The sequence below is a fragment of the Kryptolebias marmoratus genome, linkage group LG8 (assembly GCF_001649575.2).
Source record: "Kryptolebias marmoratus isolate JLee-2015 linkage group LG8, ASM164957v2, whole genome shotgun sequence".
In the NCBI taxonomy this organism is placed as follows: Eukaryota; Metazoa; Chordata; class Actinopteri; order Cyprinodontiformes; family Rivulidae; genus Kryptolebias; species Kryptolebias marmoratus.
In genome coordinates, this window is record NC_051437.1 from 20,447,718 (window position 1) to 20,467,900 (window position 20,183).

The 20,183-nt window shown below is 38.8% G+C and overlaps 1 protein-coding gene across 1 annotated transcript in view; it reads right to left on the bottom strand.

The window, feature by feature from the left end:
- The window catches only part of si:dkey-178k16.1 (band 4.1-like protein 1), a 40,432-nt gene extending 29,980 nt beyond the window's left edge, over nucleotides 1–10,452 (bottom strand). The window contains exon 1 of the mRNA XM_017417821.3: nucleotides 10,125–10,452. The gene's annotated coding sequence lies outside the window, so the exon portion shown is untranslated. The remainder of the gene's footprint in view (nucleotides 1–10,124) is intronic.
- Between the last annotated feature and the right edge of the window lie 9,731 nt (nucleotides 10,453–20,183).

Below are 20,183 nucleotides of genomic sequence, written 5' to 3' on the forward strand. Positions count from 1 at the left end.
GAAATTTCTTTTGTTTTTTTGCAAATGTGTTGATTCAAATATTTCCTCTTTTTCTATCAGGTTTTTATGAAATTTTCAGAAAGTAATCACTGGATGTACTTCTACAACTGATTAACTTTTGAAGTCAACCTGATTAAAGATGGCCACCATGGCTAATCAACCTTACCCAACACAAACGTCAGATTTGCAGATAGTTATCCCCAACATGTACTCTGAGCTCTGACACATCTTGCAGGACCTCTCAGTATCACAGGAGATCAGACATAAAGTCATATACAAAGTTGGACCTAAATGACAATAACTCTGTCCATTTGCGTGTAAAACATTTAAAACTCATGAAAAATGGCACAAAAGCCTTGGAGTGATATGATATTCCTTCAGCAAAATGTTTTCAGAGTTTGACAACTGGCACGAAAAGCCATAAATTAGATGATTTTAACACGTATCCAGAAAAGTCTCCAGTAGCTTTGAGGAAATAAACATTATCTTGAAGAATGTACAAGTCATTATTCACTGACCCCACACAAACATCACAAAAACTAAACATTATTTGCCATTTAATCATGAATGTTCTTTTGCGTTTCATTTCTACAATCAGAGCCTCTCTCCTGACAGCCTAAACAGCCATCAGCCCATCAATCGTGGCTGAGTCGGGGGCCGGATACCAGGTAAAAGACGGTGGGGGGGTTGGAGAAAGAATGAGTGGGGCAATATCCTTGCTCAGGAGAAACCACATCCACACATTCCTAAAACTTGTGGCACTCAGCAGTCCTAGAAGCAGATTGCAAAGCACGACTGTTAAGTCTGCTGCAAATCATGTCACACCACAACCGAGATAAATGATACAACATCCAAAGCAATGAGGCTGCAAGTTCATCCGTCCAAAGAGACAGAAAGCCCCAGGGAGGGCCAGCCCACTCATGTCTACACACTCTAAGCACTTTCTTATAGGAAGGGTCTGCACTTCTGCAGAAGGGAATTACAGTTTCTGCACTTCCAAAATCTAAAATACTTTGTTGTCCATTTGAAGCTTATGCTAAAAGACAGTTTGAGTCATCGCAAACTTATCAGGGTCTGTTTCATTATCACTTGAAGTCAAGGAAGGTGCAAAATGTGCGCACGAGAATGATTAAGGCAGAGAGTTTGGGGCGGGTCACCGTAAAGTTAATCCTCTCTGATTAAAACAAATCAGCCAGCGAAATCCCTTAAAATGAGCTGTCAGAATGCATGAATTGATTTATGAGATGAAAATCTTAAATAATAATCAGTTTTCATAAGTGGAGGAGCCTGCATCTTAAAGGGTGCTACGTTAGGTTTGGTAACAGGGGATGGAAATATAATTACTTTTAATTCAAAACCTATATAAATGGACATGATTGTGATACTTTGGATTGGCCTAATTAAAATCTGATTAAAGCCTCACACTGAACATGTACTTGTGTATTTTTTGTTAGAGTTTGATTTTTTTTAACGCACACATTCACACCATTCATAATTGAGTGCATTACATAAAAAAGGGAACAAATTTAATTCAGATCCAACTAAATACAGTCGAAAGACATAATTGTAATCTTGTTAATGCTAATAAAACCTCTAGTTTAGTTTATTTAAAATTGTCTTAGCGTCAATACAATAAACTTTAGTATATTAGTATTCATAAAATACAAAGTCAAGTGACCTTAGCGAAACAGAAATGGCTATAACTCAATTCATTTTACAGATAGTGAGCAAAAATTTATGTGGTAGTAGCTGAGACTCATCTCCAATGCACACTCCAAGCACTAACAAATCACACAAAACCTAACTTGAAATTTTGGCGTGGAAGATGTCTGACATGCATTCCCTTATGAAATGAAACATTTAATGTATGATTCTGCTGTTGACACAAAGAATGGAACTTGTTGATTTATTATTAATAAACAGGCTGACAAACAAAACAAGCAGCAGTGGTTCATATTCAGAAGATACACAACAAAGTAGACTTTTCACACAGTAATAAAGTGTATAAAACAGCCTAATTTAATATATTTACTGCCAGTAATGTTGAACAAACTCCTTTTTCACAAAGTTGTGACAAAAAGGATCATCCTGACCTTAATATATCTTTCTTAGCCATTTGAATGAGTGCATAACTCACAGTTATTGTGTTTATTTTCTGTATAGAGCCTGGTGATCACTATCACTGGACAGAATAGGTAGGTAATTTATTAATCATAAAAGTCATAAACGATTGATTGTGTTCAGCTTTATCACCACACTCGGTTAAATTGAGGTCAGACGGAGCACATCCTGAAGGCCCATAGCAAAAAAAACAAAAAAACTAAAACAAAACATCCCTCTGTGTGATTCAGCAACCTTCACTCTTGGAAGCTTCACTCCTAACCCAGTGACAGGAGAATAACAGGAGCCACACTGCGCTGGAAGCAGTTTTTCATTTTTTTTTTTTTTTTTTTATCTTAACCAAAGTGAGGAGTGATGCAACCAACAAGAGTTAACACAAAGACATCAGACATGCCTGTTTAATATGCGGTTACCATGGGAACTCCAGCCTAACACCGCCTGTCAAGCATATCAAAATAAGATAAAGAAAATAACAGGAGAGGCTGAGAGAAGAGCCTGTGGGTATTTTTTTTTTTTTTTTGCTGGTTGTCACACACACATGTGAAGGAGGGAGGAAGAGGTGAACCGTCACACGGCCCTGCGCTGAAGAATGTGACAGTTCATGTAGATATAGGCTCACTGATGTGACACTGTGGAGACAGGGGTGGAGACAGGGGTGGTGTCTGCACGACGATGACCAAAAGCTCCACATAAGATGCTGCTTTCAACTGCAATTATAAAGGGAGGTCAACTGAAAGCTATAATGGAGTACTTTTGGAACATCTAAAAGTTCAAACAAATCAAATCAAATGTAAAATCTGAGGTGTAAAAAAGCTAAATGATGATACTCCTCTTGTCAAATATATTTATGCACAATTAGTGTAGCTTTACTATCATTACCTTCTTGTTAAATGTGTCATTTTTATTATTAAATTATTATTATTATAATAAAGAACTTTGTAACCCTGTTAGGAAGTAATATACAATTAGTTTTACTGTTTCTTCTACCTTAAAGGTGCCTGCGTGTGTTAAACTGGATAACTATAAAAACATTCATTCATTTGAGTGGAACAATTTATCATAGAATGCATAAAATGGTGTTAAAATACAAATAATGTGGTTTTTGTACCATATTAGGTTTACAAAAATATAGACTTGGTGAAAGGTCAATTTGGGATCAAAAGCAGCAGCAGCTTGTTGGAGCAACAGAAGCAAAAACACAGTGAAATTGGACTGATGTGCATATTTTAGTACATTTCTTTTTCCAGCATCACCCTGTGTGATGAGAGAGGGCAATGATGTGAGGAAGCCCGGCAGTCCAGAGCCCGTACTAGGAAAGGAAAAGGCAGACGGGGGTTGTTAAGATGCTGAAATCAATTCATCCCGTGCATACAAAGATACAAGAGACTGTTGCAGTGCAGCTGAGGAAAACATTGTTATTTTATAGCGTTTCTTCAAAGACATGTTTCTTCAACCAATTCCAGCCACTGGTGATTTGAAGAATACACTCAGAAAGCTATTTTTAAATAAGGTTTTGTCTTGAGTAAATGTAGGCAGAAAATAATGGTTTGATTATTACCATTATGAGTCATTTTTGTCAAAGTTTAAAATCAAGATTATTTTATGATTACTGTTTGTATTGTATTTTTGGCAAATTATAAATTAAAATGAAGTCTTTATTGGCAGATTAACATTCAGCAAGTAATAAGTAGTAATTTTTATCCATATGATTATTGTGTCATTTAGGAACTGACTGAAAAGCTGCATAGTTGGTATTCCCATATCCTCATATTTTAAGACAAATTTTGCATTTTGTTGCTGTTTTTTTTAAGAACTGTCGATATGCAGCTGGACGTTTTAGACTTACTATTACACTTTTTCTTTTATTAGAAATTTTTGCTAAGTTTCTTTTACCATTGTTTAACCAGGAAGAGAATACAGCTCCCAGTGGTGTGTCAGTGGTTTACAGTTTGTTATGAACCTCAGAGAAGCAAGGTAAACAGTGTCAGTTATTCATAGACATTAGGCAGAAGCATTCATATACAGAAGATCTCCATAATCCAGCACAGGTAAAAACGCTGCAGTGACAAGCCTTTTTTTTTACCTAAAGGAGAAACACAACTTATTTCAAAAATAAAAACCTACTTTTCGCCTCAGTTTCTTCACAAGTTTCTCCACATGTGGCTTGAAAGCCAAATCAAAAACCCAGCAAATTCCTAAAATTATGTAATTTGCTACAATTTTGCAACACAAAAACTGAATGATCCCATCGAGCAGCTACAGCAAACAGCTGCAGAATTCTCTAAGACAACCCCATCACAACATCTGATCAAATTAAATAATTGTCAATAAATTCTTGTTAAAGTTCATCATCAAAAGATGGTTTTATGAATGCAAAAGCAAAGTGTTTACCAACATGTCAACTAGGGCACAATATTATAAATTCTGCCTATTATATCGAACCTTTATAGTCATTGGAATATCAGTGTGCACATTCTCATTATTGCTAAGGGCTGCTTGCATTGCATGGTAGTCAGAATCCAAATGTCAACCTTCTGTTTAGCAGACAACTGCTCTTCCTCCTGAGCCATAGTCACCAAAACGTCATGCACTGACACGGTATGACCATAACCTAATTAGCCAGCAGGACAGACTCCCCCTGCCCCTGATGCCCACACCTGATTTTGATAATAGTGGCAGAGATGTCAAAGTACATCATCAGTGTTAGGAGCATGTTAATGACAGGAGAAAGAAAGATGTGAGGAAAATGTGCATTTATTGTAACTGATACCATCACTGCAATATTCAAAAATAACATTGCAATTGAATTTTGCCCTTACATCATACAGCCCTAATGGTAACGACTTCAAAGACTCATCAACAGATATTCAACATTAAACTCTATTCGAAAGCATCTAAATCAGCCTGCCCAGATCTGGAAAAAGATTCTTCAGGCTAATAGAACTATTATCGACTTGCACCAGAACAATAGCAAGTGAAATGTATTTGGAGTGCTAAAGAAGGACCCAGTCATCCAAGGCCCACCTTATCTGTCAGACGTGGTGGCAGTGTGGCGGCACGGGCGTGCTGCCAATGGGGAAGAGGCATCGGTGTTCATTGACGATGTGAAAGAAGCGGCACAATACGTTCTGAAGTGTATCTGTAAATACTGTCGGAACTGATTCAGAAAAATGCTGCGAAACAGACTGCAGCGTGTGATGCAGAACAGACGGAAGGTGCCTGAAATCATACTGTTAAAGCAACCAACGAGCCTCTGAAGGGAAAGAACGAGCTTGGCTGAGTCAGTGTCTGTCATTAACCTCATTCATCAGCAAGTTTAGGTTAAAACCGAGGACAGGAGAGTCCACAGACGGGCAGCAGCTGAAGGCAGCAGAGGTAAAGGCCTTGCAAAGAATTGTAAAGGCAGAAATTAACTTTATGGATTCTAAATGTTCAGGTAATGATTTGATTTGATTTGATCTGACTTGATTTAATCCAATAGTTCTGTGTAAAAATGTTAGGAAAGCTTAAAGTCTACTTTTTGATTGCTTTAACTCCAGACCAATGTGGCATGCACTGTTCAAACTTGTAGATTAAATTTGACATTTCACTAAATTTGTTAATAAAAATAAAAGGGGGGAAAAAATCTGCTTTAAAAACCAGCATGCAGCATATTGGATTTTATTTATTAATTTTTTTCATCCTAAGGAAACTCATTACCTTTACAGCCACTCGCTCTGATAGGCACCACCATTCATACTAATATTGTTCAGAAAATCCATTACTGCAAATTGTTAAAACTAAAAGCCTCGTCTTGTGACAACATGTAGTTTACCAAGTAGCTATGGCTGTGGCAAACCGTGTTTCCAGTCACAACTTTGATATGTTAATTTGGGCATCATTTGCGGTGATAACGCACAAGTGACAGTTTATTACATGCTGTTATCTTTGATATGACTTCGAAAGCTCCTCTGACTTTCAAGCAATGCGAGTTTTATCCAGCGGAGAGTTTCAGAAAGGCTGGGAACACACGCCGTCTCTGCTTCAGTGAGCTATTGCAAATCGATCATGGGATAACTTAACATGGGACTTGAGGGAGAATTGTATCAAAGCGTGCTACCTTAAACAAGCATGCATGCTGACATAATTTGAGAGAAAGGGCACACACACACACACACACACACACACACACACACACACACAATGCCTGGAACATCCTGCTGACTGACAACATATTGGCTAGAATCTTTGTTCCACATTAGCCTGAATGGACAGCCTCTCTGGTTGCTTTCACCATCCACCATATAACCCAATCAGTTTAACTAACCCATTGGACTGGGGCTGCGACTGCTGGCGACAAACTGTATACAGCAATTTGCAAGGCAAGGGGGTTTACAAAATGTCTCCAAATGTTTGCAAAGGTTTTCAATTTCCTCGCAGGAGTCTCGGGGCCTCACCCTCAAAAAAATACATGCGTCAAATTTACTCTCAGAACAGTCACAGGGTCAGCACCGAAACCTGCTTTGAATCCTTCTCAGATTGTTTTTTTTGTAAGTCAGAAAATGCAAGACAACTCTGGGAAGGTTCGGCCACCTGTGAAACCAAACTGTGACTGATTGGAGATTAAAAAAGAGAACAATGCAGTCAAATTGAGACATAATTAAAACACTTTGTGACTAAATTGCGACCAAACAATGTTGCAGTTTATTTTGGAGTTAGGTATGAACGCAAACATGTTCCAATCCAGTATGATTCCAAGTAAAAAATTAGTTTACTTTCTCGCAATTTTGTGCCTCCAACTAGTTGCCAAAGGTCACCGCTTAGTGAGATACTAGTTTAAGGAGTTCATCCATCTAGAGTTTGCTTCATTTGGACTGTCACAAGTGAGAAAAAAGATCTATGAAAAATTGTGCATGCAGCAACCTGTAATACTTAGTAATATTTGGATTATTTAGCCAACAGTCTGGGCATTTAAAATATTTTCCTGTTGATGTTTAACAGGATATGTAAAGGAGGTTTTGCCTCTTATTCGAAGCAAGCAAAGGGCAGTAACCGAGGAGCACCGCTCTGTCTGTGTTTGCACTGTCGTAATGAACACCGGGGAGGCTAAAAGTGGAGCAGGTGAAAGGAAAACGAGATAGAATGATGCACAGAGGGGAAGAGGCCTGGATGGACAGATGGATGGATTGCAGATCTAATTTACCCCCCTCCCTGACTCTGCCTCCACAAACTCAGAGTCTGGAAGATCCTATGGCCTGTGGTGTGGCTGCGAAGGAGCCAAATACTTGAGGGCTGACAGTCTGTGTGAGCAGAGGGAGGATGAACAAAAGAGTTCATTACTGATGAGGAGAACTCACAGTGAGACTTGTTTGCACAATAGATGCTGTAATACACCTTTCTGAATGGCTCAACTGTGGGCTTTTTTATTATGTTTTCTGTGTTCGGTCAAACCTTTGAAGTGAAACTCGGTTATCTCTGTTTTGCAACTTGGAGCATCTCATAAGCTGACTTTCGAAACGTTACATAAATAAATCTATATTCTGCACGACACAATATCTAATTTTAATTGAGTTATCTGCCAGTCCGTTTCTCTGTCCAGGAAAGTAGAGAGAGATAAAGTCATTAGCTACATCCTACACTGATTTGATTTACCTGGAGTACATGTAGGAGATGCTGCTTGTAAACTGAATTAATTTTAAAACCACTGGAAAAAAAAAAAGTTCAACTTAAACCAATAGTTCAGATCTTTTAAAGTGGAGTTCTGTGGACTATTTTTTGCCTGCAAAAAGCTATTTGAACAACCTGATTTTGTAGAAACAGTGTTTTATTCTGACTGGACTGCTGAGCTAACACTACCTGGTTAATTAAATAGAACTGTGTAGTTTTTTTAGGGATTTTTCACATCAACCGCTATGAAATTTTTGAGATTGGAGTTGTTTTAACGCAGCAGATCCAGATGAGAACTAATAGAATGTTTTCATGGCAGACAGTAAAAACGGGTGCCAGGGGAGTGTTTTTAACTCTTAAACACAACTCTAATTTCAAACTTTTCCTAGCAACTCAGGTAAATACCATTTTTTATCAAGGTTTACATCAGCATTATTTTCAAATACAGTTTTTAGCAAAAGAACTGATGGTTATTCTCAAGCGTAAATAGCAGCAGCTGTTATTTTAGTTCTGTGCAGCCAGCAGGGGCACTTCCTGCAGAAATATTGTAACATTTCTGCCAAAATGAGAAATATATACACAATCGATGGTGGTGTAAACATTTATAAGAAAGCACATGATTGGAATTTTTGAGATTGGAGTTGTTTTAGGATGGCAGACATTGACTTTGGCCAAGTTCCTTTTGAGTTAGCTGTTAGCTTGTTAATCTCTGAACAGTATGATTTTTAGTGAAATACACATACTTTATTGCAAATCATCAAATTAACTTCCTTCAGGGAAATTTTAATTCAACAATGCGACAGAAGTTTCACTTTCATTTAGTGAAAAATGCAATCAAAGACATTTAAATCCCATTTTATAAACATACTCTCTCTTTGTGAAAAAAACTGTCCCTGTCCAGAAGTCTTGGAAGCGGAGACAAATAAAGATGGACAAAGCGACACCAGTAACTTTCACTGTTTAAAATTGAAGCCAAAATACATATATTTTTGGGCACTCCCATAATACTGCACTTTTGAAGCCAGCGTCTGTGCACCGTAAGGACGCAGGGCCAACCACGGATACAGAAGTCCTGCCTAAACATCCTCCCAACTGTTTTGTTTTTTTGTCAGGAAATTGTCCTGTTCTTCTCCATGGAAGGTCAAAACTTAAAAATTGTAGTGCAGTCAGCCACTAGGGGTCGCTCGCCCTTTACGGCTTCAACTTTCAGTCCCATCTCTATAATACCTGGAACAATTAACGCTCTTTTTCAGACAACCACAGTTTGTCAGGGGCAAAGTGTTGACAACAAGTCCGACCTGTTTACACTCTGAAATATCACCGGCTCGTCGGTGGATTGTGTTTATCTAGTTAGATCATAGTCCTGCACCCATCAGAAATGTGTGGGGAAAAGAATTGTTATTTATTATTAGTATTATTTTTCCATGTTAGCATTTCACAGACTATATGCTGCAGTTCGGTATAGTCTCTTTCTGGTGGGAAAATGCACAAGTTTGACAAAGGTTCATCTCTGTTCCTCCTAACTGAGACTGTCTGCAGCAGGTACAGTATAAATCTTCCCCCCACTTCAAAAGATCTGAACTATCTCTTTAAGACAATATGAACTATTTGTTTGACTCTTTAATGTGTTCCAAGAAGAACAGCAGAATAAGTTGGATCCCACACAGTTTGCTGCCGTTCAAACCCTGGTTTCAGACACACTCTCCTGCAGTTGAAGGACACTTCTCCGTGGCTTTCAGCAGAGATCCGGATCACAGAGGCGCCCGTGCCTGCCCCCTCTGCCACACCCGCTACAACACTCTCCATCTTCAATTAGCCCATTCTCCTCAGCGTCAGCTGTTAGCCCATGACTCCACACACAGGAAGGCGAATCTCTTTCCTCATCCACGTTTAAGAAAAGAAGAAGAGGAATAAAAATAAATAAATAAACCCCCTGACCGACTGGACCGGTAGAATCTGCTCAGCATCCAGAGATTTGGTGAAACGATAAAGGCGCACCTGCTGTTTCCTGCTGGGCCTTGATGCGCGTGAAATAAAGGATGTGCTCAGATTGTGTGCAGCTTATTAAAGCACACTGCTCACATTAAAGCTGTGTGGCAACACCCTCTACATCCGCCCATGGCACTGGCAGCACAAAAGCGCTGTCTTTCTCAGGGCATTTAAATCGCTGTTTATCTGTGCAAAGCTTTTTTTGAGTGCGCGCGCGCGCGCGTGTGTGTGTGTGTGAAATCTCCTCCTCCCTCGCCTCCAAACAATGTCACTTCGCCAAAAAGAAAAAAGGATTTTTAAAAAATTAATTAATAAATAAAACGTGCACCTGAATCAGATCGCATCAGGCGGACAAATAAGCTGCATACCTGTCCCGTCAGGTCCGGATGTCAAGCCTCGGTCCGGATTCTGGTCATTGAGATGCGGGAAACCAAGAGGACGGACGCCGCCGCCGCCCCGGAGCGCCTTTCTCTCTGCCGCCGGAGACGAAGCGCTGCAGGCTGGGGACGGGAGACAGGAGACAGGAGACAGGAGACAGGCAGCAGCCGGCAGGGATGGCTAACAGTCAGCGGGGGCTACAGGGAGGACGGCGGAGGGGCGTCTTCACCGTGGAAGCTGGGGAACTCCTAACGTCGTGCGTAAAGTGTCAGGACCGCCGTGCACATGACACGCAGCGTCCCTCAGTGACTTGATTTCCTGGTTGTTGTTGTTGTTTTTTTTTTTTTTTTGGAGGGGTTGGGGGGGTCATCTTTTCCCACAATGAAGCTTAAGGTTGGAGGGAAAGGGGGCTTTCAGCTCTCACTCCTATCTCTGTGACCAAAATGAACATAATTAATTAACTTTAACGAGAGATAACCAAGGTGATAACTGTCTGGTCCAAGTCTCATAAGACCTGTTAGGATCAGGTCAACCTTCAGAAAAGCTTTATCAGATTTCCTCAGGTTGATTTAATAACAAACCAACGAGGCAAAACAGAACAACTATTGACTTTATGTATAAAAAATATATAATAGTGATGTTTGTCTTATCTTTTATGGAAATCCATGTATGTAATTATTAATATCCCTAATATCAAGTGTAGTTTTCACCCACTAGTTTGCAACTACACTGCACTTGTTCAGCATTTTGGTGCAATAGTTAAACATACACTTGTTTGTCAGCTAGTGCCGCTTTTGCCCATCTAGTTGGAGGATAAAGATTTGCCCCACTAGCAGCCCAAAAGTCCCAACTACTGGGCTTTTCAACACACTAGTCTGTGTTTGTCTTTCCTGTCCTCTGACCTCAGCCAGTCGAGGCAGGTGGCCGCTCGTCCTCATCCTGGTTCTGCTGGAGGTTTCTGTCTGTAACAAAGGGAGTTGTTTCTTTCCACTGTCACTAACGTGCTGCTCAGGATGGAAGATTCGGGGCAATCTGCTGCCTTCCTGAGATGACTTTTACTAATTGGCCTTCTGTAAGGTTGTGAATGTATTTGTACAGAAACCTGAGATGACTTGTGGTGTAAATTGGTGCTATATAAATAAACTGAATTGAATTAAACTGAACTAGTGGACCACTGGACCAAACTAGTTGAGGACTGTATCATGCAGGTTAACTAGTAAACATAAAAAACTCTTACAGGTTAACTAGTCAACATAAATTCTGCTTTTAGTCGACTAGTGATGTTCAAAAGTGTACGTCAGTTTACTAGTGCGACCCAAAAATGAAACCGGTCAACTAGTAAACTCTAAAATGTTCATTAATCAATGAGTTGACACGTTTTAGTTCTTAGTAGGTAGCTAGTGCACCTAAAGAATGTCAACTAGTGCAACTAAAATTGGTTTGTTTGTTAACTAGTCACCATTTTAGGTGCACTAGTCGACTGATTGACATTTTCTTATCCCCTAAACTGACCCTGAATAAAGTGTAATATTACTAAACTTGCCTTGAATCTTTGGGGGTTAACAAATTTGTTACAAAAGAAGTTAAACAAATCAATCACATAATTAGGATTCTTAGTTTCCTCTGCCTACGTGAACGAAAATGCATTGAAAATAAATTTTTAATCAGACTAGTCTTATCCCAGAATCCCCTTAGGAAGTTTGCAAACTAAAGCCAACCTTCTTTAAAACAAAAACGAAAGATGGACTCAGAGCTTCTCCTTCAAAACCTATTTTGAAGGCACATCACTGCGACTTGTCTCACAGCTCCTTCATATGTGATTTATAAACCTGTCATTTACTCAGGGTCCAAATGGAAAATGCTTTTCAAATCAATAGCTACAAATCAATAATCTGAGTTGAAGCTCTGCTTATGAATCTGCTGTTTGGAGTACTGTTTAATAGCATCGTGCACAATATTACACAATATTTTTACATTTATGTGCATATGTCATCTCATTTCGAACCCACTTAATGTAAGAAAATCTGTCATGTTGCTGCTACCATATAGCGAGCTGCGTGCTGATTGGACGAGGGTGAAGCGTGTGATGTATTACTGCGGTGACTCACAGGAACCTTCTGTGCTGAATGCCCTCTTTGGCATTCATGCACAAGTGTTCTGTTCAAATGCAAATATGCATACAGGAAAAAAAATCAATTCCTGTCACGCTTCAGTGGGCCTCCTTCAAATGAACGTGCAAAAATAATCATATTAGGACATATGGAGTGCAAATCAATGCTTTGGGGTATATCTGAAAGTTTTATAACGCTGATAAATAATTGAGCATGGCCTGTAATGACCACACACTCATTTTGGATGGATTATTTACTTGTGAACACATGTAACTGAAGTCCTGCCAGGTTGTGGTGATAACATTTCTCCACATGGTGGCAGTCAAGCATAATCCTAAAGAAGTGAGGGCTATGCAAAGTTTATGCTTCAGCTGTAACTGTTAATCATATTAAAAACATGTGTTTCTAGAGAAAAATAAATAACTGTTTTTAATTTTATATGTCAGCTGGTTTCATAATTCAGTGGTATAAACCAAACAGTGAGCTAATATGTATTAAATGAAACAGCAGCTAAACAGCATCTCTTTGCAACTCGAGTAACTTTGAGAAAAATGTTGAACAAAAACCCGTGTTTCTTCTTTAAGAGCGTCTATAATGTGAAATGAACAAGACTTTTTTTTTTCATTTTATTTGCACCCTCTTGTGTAAAAAGTAGCAGAACAGCTAAGAAACAGCACCCCAGCCAGATGATAATAATCTTCATGATGACAACTTGTGGATTCTAAACCTCAGCCAGGTTCAGTCCTGGATTATACAAATGTCTTGTTTTTGGTTCATGAAGTGGTCACTCCCACCCAGTGACAAAGAACCTTTAGTCCGAGCTTTAAGGATGTCTGAAAGCGAGTAACTATAATCCACTAGGCTGATGGTGGATTTAGTTTGTGATTTATTTATTCTTAAGGCCAAATTTAGTTTAATGGGTTAATGATGGAGTTGTTTAAACTAGATCAACTGTCGTCTTGTTTGTGACTGTACCTTACACTTGTGTAAATAAGCACACACACACACACACACACACACTGTACACACTGTACACACTGTGCACCAAATTCATTTTCATCCTCATCTTGGGGCTTGAAGTGTCCTAATTTCAAGACAAGCAGTCTGCCAACTTCAGATGCTGCTGCCATCTCCTCTCCACTGCAGCTTCGCTCAATTTAGGCTAAACACAGAAGTCATTATGCCTCTTCTAACGGCCCTACTGAACATGCAAATTCAGGTCACATCTTGGTTGGAGTTGTTCCATGCTTCTTAGAAATACAGTCTGTGAGGTGCCTTTCTGCAGTACCGTGTAGGTGGACTCCTGAAACACATGCTTCAATGGGAGCTTGAAGGACTGAGTAGAAAGATTTACAGTACACTTGGTTTTCCCTTTATTATGACCTCATTTTTGGCTTGTAATGTAAAATTAATTATCTTATGTTCTGAAACTGTGCACCAGGTACTAAAATAAAAGAAAATGTTCTCCACACTCCCCCACAGAGTCATATTATTGATTAAACTACCCTTTTGCATATTTCATGCCAAAAATGTAAGGATTTTGTGCAATTTGTTATTGCTTTTTGTTTTTAATGAGATGACTCTCAGCTACTACCACACCAAATTCTAGCTCAACATTTGAAAAGTGGAAAGAGTCATGGCTCCTTTTGGGTTTGCTAAGGTTGATAAGCTGTGAGAACCATCTTCACTCCAAAAGTTAATGGGTTGTAGGCGTACATCCAATGATAAATTTCTGGGAGTTTCATTACAGTCCATCCAGTGGCTCAATAAATATTTTCGCTAACAGACAGACAAGCAAACACATGTTCATGCACACTCACACGGACACAGGCAATTACATGATTGCTCACCTTTCATGGCAGCTGGCGATAATTACTCGATTATAATGATGCAATCTTCTTAGGCTGGCAGTTCTGAAAAAATCAAGATCATTTCTCGACCACATCAGTGCTACATTTTTACATTTTCCCAAGTTTGACCTAATTGACGTTTTGATAAATGAAGTGAAGCTTCTAATCTCTGTTGGTCTTCGTATCAGACGCGGTAACAGGCGTTGGCGTATTTCAGTGTGCATCGAAGCGGTAAAAGTATGAGTGGCAGAATCAAACGTTTTGAGACAGATTTCTTTCAAACTGAAACAAAAACAGATTACACATAATCAGTCTGTCACAGAGTGAATCATAGTATCAGTATTAGTGAATCATTGCTTTAATTAAGTTTGTTTTCTAACATCAGTTCTTAATCAGTCATAACCTATAAATGTGTTTCTAGTTGTTATAATTTAATCTGAGAGAGAGAAATACACACTCCAGTTTAAGGAGAGAAGTTCTCAAACATTACTTTAGATTGCTGTTAGAGTGTTTTTTTCTTTGTTTTCTTTAATGCCTGAATCTCTGCACTTTGTGCCAAGTTTTAATGAAAAGCAAATATATTGTTTGACTACTAATGAGTTGCAACAATCTGGCACAGTTAAAGTGCCAGGGCATGTAAGAACAGAATTTAAAATTAGTCACAATCCAAGGTTAGGACCAAAACACATACTGAATAGGTATGAGGTGTTTGATTAAAGGCAAGCAAAAATCTTCTGTTGGAGTCACTAAGAAACAAAACGCTATACAATCAGTGAGCGTGAAGTCCAAAGTGGAAACGCAACATAATGGGAACAGGATGAGAACCAATCAGAACAGAATCTAATCAGGAGGAACTGGCAGAGACACAAACAATTATTTGGTTGTAAACAAAGAAAACCAGGCTGAATATATTCAAAGCTCTTACACCAAATTAACAGGAAGTTGTCAGCAAAAAAGTCAGTTTAAAGGGCTATTTCACAAAATGTAGATAGAAGATTAAGTCAGGATTTTCTGGTTGTTTATCCTTGTTCACGTTGTAGTATTGAGTTTTGGTGTTTTGATTATTTAAGTATGTTTTTGATTTTAATTCTTTCTATTTCAGCTGTAAGTGTCCTTAACTGTCCCTGCTGTCGCAGCTCTTTACACAACACCTGGTTTCCGTTAGTAATCAGCACACCTGTTGTCGCTCACTAATGCCCCCTTCTCGTATTTATACTCCGTGGGTCTTTAGCCTCTTTCACACAACAGTCCAGTCAGTGATGTCACAGAAACAAACCCCTCGTTAGGTTGTCTCTGATCGTTCAGGAATCACAAATCTACTTGGCCATATCCGGTGAGCACATGGACTTACGGAAATGAAGCCAGTCTCATGGAACCATTGAAAGCGAGGTGTACCTCGGGAGCATTAATGTGGAGTGTTATGCATAAAATGTGTGGCAGACATCTCCCATTCTAAATCCCACCATCACTACATCACATCCTCAAGCTCCAATACCCACTTACTCTTCCACATATTGACTTTGGCTCAGCCACGACCTGGTGGCTCAGAGGCATAATAGCGGTGGATCAACCTCAAACCCTCATTTTGCCTTGGCCCTTAAGCTAGTATCTCACTGGGGAATTTTCAAAATGTTTAAAACATTAGTCAGGGTTCTCAATTTCTTTGCGTGAGTCGAAGAAATTTGGAGCATTTTTTGAAAAAATTGCCAGAATAGTCAGTCATTACAGGGGCTGTTACCCATCTGGAACGCTTTTCAGTTTAGTTTACATAATTCAAAAACTCAGCTAGAGCTGTAAATAGCTGCATACTATTGTTCGATCACATGTCGTTCAGTCTGATTCCAAGTTAACAAGTGTTTTCTCACAATGTTGTGCCTCCCATTAAAATACTGCTTTAACAGAAACCAAAACCAGGAAGAAGACGTCTCAGGCCCTGCATGAAAGGGTTTGGTGAAATGAGCTTCTCTTTGATTATCTGCTTGCATATCTGTATACCTACCGCAGAAATAATTGACACTAGAAATTTATCTGATTGTTTATCACATTTTTATAAATCCTTCTGGCTTAAACCAGGTGCGGCTGCTTTAAACATTTACACTTTACGCACCTTCCAAAAAGCTTATGTGTACATTTGTTCTGCCTCCATAATTCACACCGCTCCGCTGCCTCGTGTGTTTACACATAACATTATAATCAGTGAGTCCCATCGTTTGTTAGTGATGTAAGAGCTCTTCATTCTTAGCTCCAATTCTGCGGGACACAAAAAAAGGGGAACACGTGTTTTCTTCTACGAAACTGTGAGTTCCGCTAAGAAACGTGACCACGGCGTAATGAAAATGAAGCTCGTCGGCGATATTGTCATCTCTTAAAAAGTGTGCACGTGCTGCTGAGGCGAAACGCATCAAAGTAGATCATTAGATCATTACCAGGTGTGGTGTTACGACATGCACTGAAACACCTTCAAACACTTCGCAGTCCCCCGTGGGGGCATCAGTCTGACAGACAAGCTTGACTTAAAGCGTGGAAACAGGCTTTTTACTCTCGCGAATGAACAAGTTTTTCACCTAAAGCTCTCATTTAGTGCAATCGCTGAGATGACTGTTTATGTTATGCCATAAATTTGCAACTTTTGTCAACGTCTTTTTATTGTAAACATTTTGGTAAGTGTGAATAAGTTTTGTGTTTTATCAGCTGCTGTCCTGTGAAAGACACAAATCATTTGGCTTTTGGGGTAAAATTACCTGTACAAGAATGGGATTACCACTCCCTGTGCTTCTGGCACATTTTCTTTAAGACTTTACAGTTATTATCCTTTTCTTGTTTTTGCTTCTGAGGGATGTAAAAAGTTGCTTTTCGCTCTCGACTCTGCCAAGCCATCCCGCTGCTTGCAGCTGTTTTAGGACAGTGGAGGCAGATGCTGTAAGTTAATCCATCAGTTGGAAAACGTTGACATGGAAAACTTTGGCCTGGGCCGCCAACATTAGCAGATACTTGAAGGTGTCTTTATCTTGTGCGTAGATGGATGAGAACGTGCAGCAACGTTTGCAACAGTTGAATGATGGGGTCAGAAACGACGACGTGTAAGGTGTGAACAGTTTGATAGGGAACACTCTTCACATTCCACGCTGGAACAAACCAGTTTTTGCATGTTTTTCTCTCCCCGAAGTGAGAGGAGATTTGATTCTCGACTGTCATTTTTTATGTGTGTGAAAGACATTGCTCTTCATGATTCAACGCTGTGGGGAAGAATTCTTCAGAATGACGCCTCAGGGGACCGGTAAATTATTCTCTGAATCTCCTAAAACACGCTTTCACACTTAAAAAAAACATTTAAGTTTGAGTGCAGGTACTCAGACTGACTTAGTTTCTAAATAGTGCAGATTGCTGTCAGTACGTCAGTCACAAACGTTTCATTACATTGTTTCAGTCCTGACTATCTGCACCACACCTACACCTTATATTTTTATAAGCTTATAAAAACAAGCTTATAAAGTTGCCATCAGACAAATAAGTTAGCATATTGTAAAAAGCAATTAAAAACATCAAAATTAGATCCTTTTTGTTTTCAAGGAACTAAAACCTGAGTTATTTATTCAAACCCTTGGCTCTAACACCAAAAACTTAATACTAACACCATCCGTTTGGGAAACTAGTATAAAATACTTGTTAGTGATTAAAATTATTATTCATAAAATATATTTTTCTGGTTTATTTTTCTTTAAATGTAATAGGCATTTAACTTGGTCTGATTTCTTTTCTGACAGAACTTTTTTCTCCTATATTTCCTATTGATCTGATTGTTCTTTAAAAAGGTTTTAGGAATAAAATTTGACCAGGTTATTATCAATCATTACTCTCAGTTCCCTTATTTATTTTATTAAATTGTTTTTACCTCATTTTTAAAATCTCTCTCTGCTTTGCCACTGCTTTCTGCTATTTTTCAGAATGTTATTTTACACCTTTTATATACATTTCTCTAACAGTCTTACTTAGGAGCAGTAAAACTAAACCTGATCCATTAAGCTGTAAACCATATTACCGAACTAATGAGCATACATTTAGTTTATAATTGTTTGGTTGTGTTACTTGGCTCTGTGTGTGTCAATAAAATGTTGTCAACAGATAGATTTGTTTAAAAAAAATTACATAAATTAGGTCAATCTGTTCCTGGAAATAGTTTCCGCTTCTGCTTGACCAATGGCTGTGACTCTTGATTATTGTTTTCTGATATGGACTTCAATAATAACTCACATTTTCCCACCTGCTTATTTACGTTCCATCAATAATCGCACTGTGTGTCTCCGGCTGAGCCTCAGTCTCCAGCATTCTTCATCCCTCCAAACCACAATCCACTTAGTCCTGTACTCTGGTTTTGCAAGAAAATGTGTAAATCATAGCTCTGTGTTTAGGCTGTGTATAAGGTTTGAATTTTATAAAATACACAAGCAGAAAAACAAACAAAACATGACCCTGATGCACAATTATTAGAAATCATTTTCACTAATATACAGTGTGAGATGATCAGTCCTTGATCTTAAAAGTATTTAAAGTCGTTATTAAAAGGATTTATTAACTGACAGGTAACAAACAAAAATTAGACACTCCAGCAATTGTTTTTTTATTGAGTGTTTAAAGTTTCTGTCCTCCGCTGTAGTGAAAGGTGGGCAATCATGTAACTCTCAGCAATCGTTTGTGTGCGTGCATATGTGCATATATTTGTCTGTTGGTTATCAAAATATGTCATGAACTACTGAACAGTTTCAAATGAAACTCTTTGATAGTAATCGCTAGTTGTACATCTTTACCTAATTAACTTTGGGGTTAACTCCATTCAAGATGGCTGCCACAACTAATCGATCTTAGCAAACACAACAATGCCTATAACGCTGTCATTTTTCTAAACACTGAGCTAAAATTTGGCAGGTTAGTAGCTGAGAGTCATCCCCAACACATACTCTGAACACTAACAGATCACATGACATCTTTGTTTAAAACTTTGACATGTAAGGTGACGGGTGATTTGCATTCCTGTAAGGAATTCTAAGCCTTTATTCTTTGGATGTAAATAGCCATTTATCATGATGTGTTCTAAAAATAGAAACTGAAATCAGATTTTGTAGTGTTGACAGTTTAAAATGCACTTGTTCATGTAAAAATAATAATTACATAACATCAGTCAGCTGGACTTGTTTCTGCATGCTGGGTTGGTAGTTTTTTTATTTGGGAAACATGTACAATTGAGTTGTCACGTCTTAATACTGTGATTTTTGTGCAACAGTAAATGCAATTTATTGGAAAGTGCATCTTTTTAGTTCCAGCCCTTTTTGATAAAACCTTTCCTGGTTGAACATTGCTAGAGGCTCGGGACTCTTGACTTCCTGCCCGTTCCCGTTTCAGAACTAACCAGCTTCCATCTGGCCAACGCACCAGTTGCTCAGTGTAGGCTGCTTGGCCTCCAACCAGTTACCCAGTTAGGAAGCCATTTGCGAACCTCCAACCCAAATCCCCAGACTTCTTGTTCCCAGTAGGTCTGTCCTGCTTTTCTCCAACATGCTAACCTCTAGCCACTGCTGATTTGTGAAAGCACTTTGGATGAGAAGTGAAACATCTTCAGGAATAATAAAACAGTCCAGCTGCCTTTAATGCAGCTTGCTGGATTGACAGTATCGTGTTCTGAATGACTGAGAGTCTACACCACTTCCAGCTCCTGCAGTTATCAAACCGAGCACAGAATCTCCCAGATTATACTTGATCCCCATGCCAACATTCAATTTTTTCTCTTCTTCATGCATTGAAAACCAATGAAAACCAATTTGCGTTAGTTTTTATTTGATTTACACATGATTTACTATTTGATTTAAAAACTCACTTCATAAATTCATCTGTCAATACTTCTCAGCAGCCGAAAAGCCCTGCCTCATGTCTGCTTCAAGTTAGATTAATGGAATCATTAGCAGTTTACCAAATTTATTTGTCATTTACTGAAAGAGATTTGGGTTCACTCCCGGTAGAGCAGTACATGATTAAGTGTCATTCAAAAATACAGCTTCAAATGTGAAGACAGAAATAACTCAGCGGGGCCCTTAAT